The 9,729-nt window shown below is 43.8% G+C and overlaps 1 protein-coding gene across 1 annotated transcript in view; it reads right to left on the reverse strand.

Moving 5' to 3' along the window:
* The window catches only part of LOC118101302 (chemokine-like protein TAFA-2), a 58,827-nt gene extending 49,659 nt beyond the window's left edge, over positions 1-9,168 (reverse strand). Inside the window, exon 1 of the mRNA XM_035146929.2 lies at positions 8,701-9,168. The gene's annotated coding sequence lies outside the window, so the exon portion shown is untranslated. The remainder of the gene's footprint in view (positions 1-8,700) is intronic.
* Positions 9,169-9,729: the final 561 nt, after the last annotated feature.

The raw sequence follows: 9,729 nt of genomic DNA on the forward strand, positions 1-9,729 counted from the left end.
GCTGTTAGCAAAGACGACAGAGTCAGCAACACTTGTAGCTGATTATCCATGTTACGTTCTACACTGGTAGTCGAGGCTGATGCTGGTTGTGTTCTTCCAGAATGGGGTCACGTGACAGGAGCCTGACGAATCAGCAAAGGCTAAGTTGTGACTGAAAAAACCCAATCACCAAGCAGTTGAGTATCTACGTCATCTTTTCCAAACATCTCAGTTTCTGCCCGCCCAGACTAATGATGTAGGATAAGTTGTCAGACCACTTGTCAGTAGTCATGCAAGTCCTGGCATCTGGGCTTAATTAAGATTCTGAAGACTCACAATCCTCTTTCTTATCTGCACCAATGCACGAAACAACCAAAATCACTGTGGTCATTTTGCCCAATAATCTGTGTGATTTTACACGTTTGTTACTCCTAGTCCTCCCATTGAAAATGTCAGCGCACAGCAAACTATCGTGTTAAAGAGATCATTCGAATTTGCTTTGATTTCAGTGAACAGCAGCCGCCTCCTGAGCCCGACAGTAAGCTGGAGAAACGGCTCTGTGAGTTTGAAATTAATAGGATGGCCATAGCTATTTCCTGACCCGTCCTCCTCTTGGGACCCCGCAGCTCTGTTTTTCTGCGGTCCTCTCATCCTGTTACTAATGCCTGACTCAGTGTAACCCTTATCTCCATGCTCACTACATGGCCTGATAGGGCTCTGTGTGTAAGCAATTAAAACGGCTTATTTGCCAGATAAGTGGGGGAGAGCAGTCAGATTGAAAGCCACAGGCCGCCAGTATCAGGTCTTTAGGTTACAGCCCCCGGGTTAAATAGCCCGGGAGCGCGGTGTGAGCCAAACGAGGCGTGCAGCTCAGTGTGTGGAGGAAACTCTAGCAGAGGGAAACACACCACGACAAGGCGCTGAACCAACATACAGAAAATGAATATTGAAATAATGACGGGTAGATATATATATAAAGAGGATGATTCTTTTCTCAAAAAGAACAATGTATGTGGATTTAATAAGCTGTGCAGAGATAGAATAAAATGTGTACATTCCATATGTACATGTTTAAATGAATGAGTGAAACATATTCTCTGGGATGCAGATCATTCCCCCGACATCAAAGCACATTGCCACTCTGTTCCAGGACCGAAATAAATAGAAAAACCTCACTTTATTATCACAATAAGATTAATCACCACAGAGACTCTGGTGGCCATTTTGGAAGTCTTTTAGCTCTAAGTGTTATGCAGTGAGTCTGAATTCTAAATGTAAAACTGATGTGTTATACAGTGAACTCCAAAATTCCCACGAATGAGCAGAAAAGTAGCATGTACAAGAGCTTTTCCCGTAGAGTTCCACAACACAATGCTTTGTCATTGATGGAGGTGTACTGTATATTACAGTGAAGCAACAATACACTTGATGGTGCTCCTTAATTGTCTGAAACCTCCATTTACAGCCTAAAGGACATGAAGGTGATACTTATGCCGCTTTTACATCACTAACTGTCACTGCCCACATTCTTCCATGCATCCTTTACGTTGACATGATTGTTAAGCAACACATCCACTAGAGGGCAGCGCAGAATGGAAGAGTTTCTGGTAGCATAATGTGTGATAATGTCGCTGTTAAGAAAGAGGCAAAAACAGATGTTTGTCCCTTTGCCCGGGCAGAGTAACACCATATTGAGGCTATTAGTATATATCCGGTATATGTACTATTGGCTACACTGCCCCCTGCAATTTCCGGTGGTACTGCTCTGTTTCGTCTGTTTTGCGCGTATCCTTTAGAGGCTGTGCACAAATACTGTTTAACTGTTAATTTGCAAGAAAAAGAAACACAAAGTCCTCCAGATAATGTTTTTATCACCCTGTTAAGAAATCATTTTTATTAACCGTAAATAACTGCAGCAGATGAACGTATCACAGATACATCTGTTCATCGTAATGAAGGCACAATTTAAAAGTGTGTGTGTGTTTATGTGGAGTCTGGGTAAGATTGTTGTTTAATATGATTCATTTTGAAAAGGTTAAAAGTTACTTTCAGCACAAGATATTTTATTGACATCTAAAACCGAAACTACAATCTCTCCTGAACCAAATCTACCACCTCGGAGAGTTTACTTTTTCTAATAAAGTCTCTATTCGCAGCGTCAAATAACTCACCTCTCCTTGATTCTATTATCTAGTAGGCCAGCAGAGTGTCTTGTTGTGTTTGCTGGGAGATTTGCTCAAAAACCACGGGCACAATAACATGTTCTGATTGGAAGAAATAAATAAATCAAAATCTCTCCGAAGACACGGCCAAGTAACACAGAAGAAGAAGAAGAAGAGTTCGACCTTAGCTGTGACCTGAACAAACTGTAATGAGTTCTGAACTTCTGCCTCAGCTCAGTATTGTTGTGGTTTTCAGAGTGCTGAGAGCTGGTAAACAGGATATTGAGTCCCAGATGGGTTTGGCTCACATCATGAAAGTACCGTAGGCCCACAGCTCTGCACACACCATCAGCCATCGAAATGAAACGGAGGGAAGGGGATGGGTGGCGGAGACGAGAGGGGAGAGGAGGGAGAGCGCGGGGAATAGAAAGATGTTCCTGCAGTCCAACATATGTGTCGGTGCGTTGGTTTGGAGGCCGTCGCAGGCAGGAGTCATCCTGCGTGACGGGCACATGTGTATAAGCCACTGGGCCACACACAGAGCCACACTAAGACGCTGCTGAAGAGATAAAATGGCCACGTGGGGGAGAAATCTGGACACAGACCAGCGGATCTCCGTTCTCTCGCAGTCTCCTCTTCAGTGTCTCTCTCTCTCTCCGCTTCTGTCTCTCCCCCTCCTTTTCTGCCTCTGCATGAAATAGGATCATAGTTAACTGGAGGAGGACTGTTGGATGAGGAGGAGGACAGCATGATACTATGAGGAGCAGCGCAGAGGAGGATTCTGGGATGGCAATAAACGGCAAGAAATATAGACACCGAGCGCACAAGTCCATTGAGGAAGGCATCATTTCTGGAGCCACGACAGCTCCATTATCTGCGTTAACTCACTTTCCTGCTGATCACCCCTGCAACGCACAGAGTTTATGTCGCGTTGGAGCAGTTCCAAGTTATCTCATTTCTGCTTTTCTGCATGAGCTGCATGAGCTGTGGATGTTTTCATAGCGGAGACAGCTGCTGTAAACGTTCAGGTGTTAACAGGGATGCCTTTACAATCCCAGTTTGATTTTGATAGTACTTCGTCGTTTCTACAGTTACTATAACCTTCGCTGCTGGGATCTCAGAACGTGGAGCTACAGTTTTAATAGGTCAAGCAAGACGCGCAGCATCCTTCAGAATTATGATCATATTGGACACTTCTGCACCTCATGATTTACGCCCGATGTCATTGTTCAGCGGTCAAGTAGGAAGCAGTGTGTTATTTATGCAGCAAGGCGAACGTAGGGGAGCGGCTGGTTGATGGCACCACACAGTGAACTGCAATTAATGTTCAACCATAAACTTATTTTCGGATTAGTTTATGGCATTTTGCCCTTTCCTTTTTTATTCGGCTGTAAAGAGGTAGACAGGAAACACTGTGGTCACCGAACTGTAGAAGAGAAATTATAGAAAATTCCTCTTTTACCTGTAGCCATAGTTTATTATTTAAAATATTTTCTTGTAGCTAATGTTTTAGCTTGTAGTTAAGGTAAAAACAGGCAGTTCTGAGTTTGAATTTGAAGTTTGTTTTGTTGTTCGGGCTGTCAAACAAACTAGAATGTCCCTCAGTAGAGCGTATACCTCCTACAAGGCCCAGCAGTCGCTTTAATTTCAGTCAAGCTGCACCAAATTTCACAAACTCACAGATATCAGTCCTTAAATATGTATGATTTTCTTTAAAATCAAAAGCCATGAATAATTCCCTGAGAAAATGTTGAAAAAGGCCTTAGCTCACAGTGTTAAAGGAAGTTAAAAGAAGCTTCTGAATACAACCCCTGATCTGGATCTGCACCAAATTTTAATGGGTTCTTCCCTGGGCCATATCGCATCCTTCCACTGGGCACAGGTAAGGAAAAATCCTGCAGAATCTGCAGCTGTACACTTTGTGGTGCTTTGCTGAAGCTATATAGTTCTATGTAAGAACAGGAGATGATTCAAACTCTAAGCTCCAGGTCACAGGAGGAGTTTACGGTGTTTACAGCCAGTCAGTTTGGCTGGAAAATATTTGTTTGACCTTTGGCCGAAGAAAATCCCACAGCCGATATGAAGAAAGGTGAAAGCACCAGTCAAAATAAAGTCCTGCCAAAGTGTCGGGAGAAGGAAAATCCAATCAGAAGAAGAAGAGACAGAAGGGGACGAGGTCAGAGTGAAAAATGTAATAGAACCTTTTGCTATTATTTTATCATCTGTGCAGAGCTGCTGTTTATTCAGCGGCTGCTGGATTTGTTTTACTTCAAATGAAAGTGAGAGCGAGTGCACATCAAATAGAATGTGAGAGAGAGTGAAGGAGGGTGGGGGGGGAAGCTTCCTACTTACATCAAACATCGGCACAGCGGGAGCCAATCAGCCGCCGATATTTTACACACATTCCAACAGTTTGAGGAGAAGAGAGCACAAAGTCTCCTATCAAGGAAGCACAGCCGAGCACATGACCTCCGCTCAAGTCTTTCATTTGAACCGGAGAGGAATAAATCCACCGGCAGTTCATGCAAAAAAATGTTTTTAATTTTTAATTATTAGAACAATGTGGAAGAACCTGGCAGTGCCAATGTTCTGATTCCAGCAGATAAAAACATAATTTCCTTTTCTGTTAAGTTAAAAGATGAAGAAGTAACACTAGTGCAGTGTCCGTTCTAAACCTGCCTGTTTGGAGTGGTCTGTTAGTTTGGCCTGTGGTGATGCTGATAAAAGACCTGCAGCTGGACTGGTGGGTTCCCTTGTTCTCTGTCCCCAGAACCCCAAACGGGAGAATCAGTTGTCGTGAACGTGCTGTAAAGTGGTGATCGACCACGTCGGTTATCTTAATGAGTCCCAACTGCCACTGCTACAGAGCACCGGTTTGTTAGTTATCCGGACCACTTAAAAACTACTCGGCCGATTTCCTTAAAATTTTGTGGAGGGGTGGTGCATGACCAAGGAACGAGAAAAGATTTTGAGCGAATCCAGATAAACGGGCAGATCAGGGAATATTATTTTCACTTTCTTTAACATGGCGAGAAACGAGGTCAGCAAAGATATACTTTTAGATTTGAATGGAAACAAAAGAAACTGTGTGACCTCAGAGTTAACTAAATAAATCAGGATTTTGAGAAATACTTTAAATTTGAGATGTAAATAAGAAGATAAGAAGACATCATATTTGAACATATGATGCCAGGCTGAACAATGTGGCCAAAAAATTAATAGGTTTTTAGTCTAACTTTGGGACAATTAACAGTTTACCCATAAAAACTGAAACGTCATATTTGTTAGGACTTCATGTGCAAGGTAGTTCAGTACAGATACTTCATCAGCATCCATGTTAATAATTCATGTTATTACAGATAGGGCAGACCAGTCCGGTACACTTTCACACCTCCCTGGTTTGGTCCGGACCTTCAGACTTTTCTATTCTGAACCAAAACAGCAGGTGTGAAAGGTGCCTCAGACGCAACCGCATCAAACAATAGAAGAAGAAAAAGTTTTCTCCTACTCCTCGACTACTGAAGTTGGTGATACTGTCGGTGACACCGTAATGATAATACAGTGGCAGTGAAATCCAGGCGCTCGACTACAAAGTTTCTTTAAGGTTCACTGTAGGTTTGTCTTATATTCAAGGACCTTATTAAATGTCCTTTAACCTTTACACAACGCTCTGACTGGAACTGTTGGCCCTGTTAGGATTTGAATCTGTTGAAAATGTGCTCTAAATGTTCTGTGTTAATTACTTTTTTTCATGCATTTTATTAAAGACATCTTCCATCCTGGAGCTGTCTCGTTGTGCGTCTCTGATGTTTTACTGTAAACACTTTTCTAACGCAGCTATTTGTTAGCGTAGGTCCCAAATGTGCTACGTCTTTGAAAAAACTGTGAAATAAAATAAAATAAGTTTCATGAAAAAGATCTGGGCGCCCAACAAAGATGGAGTACTTCAAAGACCCCCCGCTGCTGGTGTGTTGCACGTGGCAGCTGTTCGGAGGCAGGACCGAGTCGGCCTGGTTGGCGAGGAGCAGCGAACCATGAAGTCTCTGTGTCATCTCTCTGGATCAATGGCGAGGCGGCATGATGGCAAGGTCATGTGACCCGCCCAAAAGCACAAAAAAAAAGGTGACATTGGCAGATCCGGCCGGCGCTGACCAGACAGTCGGCACCAGGTTGCCCAGCTGGAGGGGGAGCGGCCTGACCTGAGCGAGGCTGCCCGGAGCATTAAACCTGATGGCTCATGGTGGAGGAGCTGCCGCTAATGCTTCCAGCTAATTGGGGACTGCCAGCGCTGCCAGTTCTTTCTGAGGGAAGCAGCTATTGGCTGCGAGAAAGTTGCTGGAAGTTGCCAGATGACGTCAGTGTGTGATTTGCTGCATCTCTGCTCTGTGCAGAGACACTGGAGCGGAGGAGAAACGTATTTAGATCTTTCTCTGAAGTCAGAGAAGCAGGGCTGCAATAGAAATACTCCATTACGAGCTAAAGAGAGATTTATGTCAAAGAAAATACCTGGTAAAGTACCTCAAACTACTTCATATGCAGAATATGACCCATGTGACTGAAGTATTTAATACATAGTTAGGTAGTGTATAGTCCAGTGGTCACCAACACGAGGGTCTGGGCCCTCCAGAGGGTCACAACTTAAATCTGAGGTGTTGAGAGGATTGATGAGGTAAAGCTTTTACACATTGTAGTATATGTCTGTTTTATTTTAACTTTTGACTCTTTTTAAACTATTGAATAGTATCTCCTCTTAAGGCCTTGAAATAATATTATAATTATACCATTCACATTCGAGAGGTTCGCCTAGATATATACGGAAACACTCGAGTAAAGGTTTAGAAAAGACAGTATGCACATCTTCATTTGTGAGGAGTCAACATTCATCATTCTTGTTCCAATTGTGGTCCGACAAACTAGAGCTGCTTTTCAGACGTGCAGTGATATTTGCCTGAAACGATTCGGCGAGGGTGATCGGAGGGGCCCATGTGACAATACAGCAGGAACATCTCTGGAAATGTCCCCGTTGGCAAGTGGACGTGCCGATGACGTTTTGAACATGTAACAAACGCACAACTGGAAGAACACAAAGGGATGAAAAGGAGGAGCCACACACACGTAGAAGACGCAGACAAATGACCACGTCTGAAAGCGGCTCAGGCTTATAGCTGCAAGTCTCTTCCAAATAACCGAGTGGCTACGTTGGAGAAGTTGCTTCATCTTCAGCTTTTTTTGACTGAATTTAAAAAGGATTTCTCTGCTCATGTGATGTTGAAGTAAAGGTGAGAAATAGGGAAGCTAAAGATACGGAGCTAAGTGCTGCTCCTCTAAGGGACTGTTCAGTGGTTTTACTCATGAAGGTCAGTTGAATTGTCATGAGGAGTGAATCTCACAGCCTTTTCAAATGTGTTCTATGGCACGAGTTTGAAAGAAGGACTAACCCTGATGGTGTCGGGGTTGGTTCACAAGTGGAAGCCGCTGACGTTCACGGTTTCTTCTCAACCGTTGAAGTTTTCCTTCAACTAAGAAAATGTGTCTTTCCTTGAAATGAAGCTCAAACTGTATATTTTACCTTTTATAAACATAGAAAATGAGTTTGGACACCACTGCTGCACTGACACAGCTCGATCCACGTCCCTCCACCCACTCTGTCCTCCTTGTATCTGTGTGCCATCCCTTCCTGTTCCCTTTCTAAAAGCCCTGCATGTATGTATGTATGTTGCAGGCAGGTGCAGGAGGTCCGGATCAGCTCCGTCTCAAACCCCTCGCCACCCCTGCTGTGTCGCCGGATTACATCATCAGAGGAGTGGCATGATGCTCGACCGTTTGCTTCAGGTGAGCTCACGTTAGTCTGAGAGCGGGAGGTGGCATCATCAGAATGACTCGAGTCCTGAGAGCAGCTACAGAACGTGCTGCTGCCACTAGTGACACCCCCACTACACACAGGGATGAGTGAGGTGTTGTGTTTGGGAGGAAGACAGAGATGTTTTTGTGAAGATGTGGGTCCAGAGTGATTTCATTCCAATGTGGAGGCCATTAACATCCACTGACCCCAGGTAACACACTGATCTGGCTAAGTTCAATGACAACTAGGGAAAAATGTGATGATTTCAATGACTGATGTTCAATCGCATCATTTTCAGCTCAGATACTGCAGTAAAATAGAATGAAATAAAATGAAATATATAATACAAAATTTGATTAAATGATGTAAAATAAAATATAATGAAATCATAAAATAAATTAAGAAATTACTATCCTGGAGGCAAATATGAGGCATCACTGCATCATTTCTATGAGTCCGAGACAGATGAAGCTTTACCTCAGTGTCTAATGGTGGAAAAGAGGAAAGTTAATTTATTTATTACCACGTGGAACAAATTCATTATAATAATGTTAACACGTGAATTAAAATGTCTAATCTGGTCCCTGGAGGACAGTGTGACACTTTGAATAAATGCACTGGGTTTTGTGGTGACTGGATATTGATGCTGGTCTCAAAGCGACCCGAGTCTCAGGGAAGGAAAAAGGGGGGGTCGGGGGTCGTTTGAATGTCTCTTACCTGTAATTGTCCCACTCCCTTCCCGCACCTTAACGCCCTTGTTCAGACCATCGGGGGGGCCGCTGCTACAATCCAGGGCTGAGTCTGTGATGTGGAGACATTTGCGTTCAGGAGGAAAACGGCGCACTTGTCTGTTCCTGGATGAAAATGAAGCAGCAGAATCTCTCAGGATGATTCTTGTCCCAACATCTCATCCGCCGCAGATTCCCAGTGCGTCCGAACCAGTGATTTTACTCCAGTATATGTCCACAAGTCCGGGAACACTCGGATGGATAAAGAGCGCTGGATGCGTCCTGTCCGTGCGTCTTTTAGCGGCTGACACGCACCCAAAGGCTCAGACCACCCTCACACTGATTCTATAGATACATGTGTGTAAATATACCACATGAGAGTGTGTTGGGTCCTCGTCAGCCTCCTCAGCTCCTCTCTGCGCAGCGTCTCTCCTCAGTCTGACAGCTCTGCTCTGCGCGCAACAACTTTTTATGGAGACTCCGGAGCGCACGCTGCGCCGCCGCCGCCGCCGCTTCCCTCTCCGACACCGTTACACCTGTAATCCGATTACTGTCATGGATCTGTTTCATACTTGCATGTAACCTGTTTGCTCTGAATGTCATAGTGCGTAAAAAGAGTGTTTCTGTTGTATCCAAATGAACCACAACGTGATCCTGGATCTCTATCCCGCCCCTTGTTGTATCCTGTCCCTCATTATATTGCAAGGTTCATTTGTACATGCAATGATCCACTAAACATAAACTTAATTGTGTTTTTTGCGAATGTTACATATTTTTGCTGCTGTTGTGTCTTAGATGAGGTTGGACACACAAATGATGGATATTCATTGATAACTCAGATTAATTATTAGACTTCAGCGCTGATCTTTTCCCACAAACATATCAATAACACCACAGGATGGTAGAAATTCCCTACTATGGGACACTTGGTTCAACCTTCTACCAGTTCTGACAACCACATGAAGCGTAGCATCATTGTCCCTCTAAATGACCAAGTCGTTTAAAAGGTGTGGAGCCT

This window comes from Hippoglossus stenolepis, chromosome 22, assembly GCF_022539355.2.
Source record: "Hippoglossus stenolepis isolate QCI-W04-F060 chromosome 22, HSTE1.2, whole genome shotgun sequence".
Lineage (NCBI taxonomy): Eukaryota > Metazoa > Chordata > Actinopteri > Pleuronectiformes > Pleuronectidae > Hippoglossus > Hippoglossus stenolepis.